A 1296-nucleotide genomic window follows, 5' to 3' on the forward strand; every position below is an offset into this window, starting at 1 on the left:
GTTCTGAAAAAATCAAAAGAAAATGATAAAAACTTCAAAAAATAAAATCCTTCGAGAGGTAGTTATATTACTACATCTACTAGTTAGGAAAATTTGAAAACTTAAATTTGGACATGTTTTGCAAAAAGTGTAGGAAAAATGTAAAACGGCTATAACTTTTGCATACGATGTCGGAAAAAAAGTATAATATATCAAAAAATTCAGCACGAAAATCCGCATCCGATGGAGACGGCCTACGGCCTGTTTGCAATTTTTTAGAATCCTCAAATTGCAAAACGAGAAAAAGATATGGTCAAATTTCAGTTTTTTTTAAAAAAATTGGTTAAATCTGGTCAAACTACTTATTCGAGAAGTATTAATGTTACTACATAATTATTCAAGAATATTAGTGTTACTAAATAATTATTTCAATTTTTTAAATTTTGGTCAAATCTGGTCAAACTATGGTCAAACTATGGTCAAACTTATTCAAGAAATATTAGTGTTACTAAATAATTACTGTTTTTTAGAATAATAGTTTCAAACTCAAACGGTGAAACATGTGACCTAATGCTCAAGCTAAACTGCTGAGGGTTAATAGGATTGGCAGCTTACATTTGTTAGAAAAACAACAAGTGCAGACTTGGAATATAGGGGGAATAGAACTCCGAAGTTAAGCGTGCTCAGGCTGGGGGAGTGAGAGGATGGGTGACCGGTCGGGAAGTCAGGCGATTTGGAATGAGTGATCCACACTTGAGCAGTTAAGAGAGGTGATTAGAGACTAAATCATCAAATAATTCAGGAAAATTAAAAATCGACAGAAATCAAAAAAAATTCCAAAATTTTCAATTTTTTTAAAAAAACCTTTAGTATCGGTTGGTAACACCAACCGGTACTAAAGGTCCCCCATACCAGGGCGCGAGCTCACGCCACGTGGTGGCACTTTAGCGCCGGTTCGTGCCGAACCGGTACTAAAGGGGGGGGGGGGCTTTAGTGCCCACCCTTTAGTGCCGGTTATGGAACTGGCACTAAAGGCCCTTACGAACCGGCGCTAAAGCTCCGTTTTCTACTAGTGTTCATCCTTAACATCTCGGTGTTTATCGTCGTGTGCGAGGCCTTCCTCCGCATCAAGCCCCGTTTCGGCTTATGGCTGAAGACCTTCAATGTCAAGCCGAAGGTGGTGGGCGGCCGCCAGGCGGAGTGCGGAGGCGCCATGGTGGGCAAGATGCCCAACATAACATGGCTCGAGGGCTCCTTTGTGGAAACCATAAAGGGGTGGCAATCGGGGTGGTTCTATATCACCGAGTCGCGCGACCC

The sequence above is a fragment of the Triticum aestivum genome, chromosome 7A (assembly GCF_018294505.1).
Source record: "Triticum aestivum cultivar Chinese Spring chromosome 7A, IWGSC CS RefSeq v2.1, whole genome shotgun sequence".
Lineage (NCBI taxonomy): Eukaryota > Viridiplantae > Streptophyta > Magnoliopsida > Poales > Poaceae > Triticum > Triticum aestivum.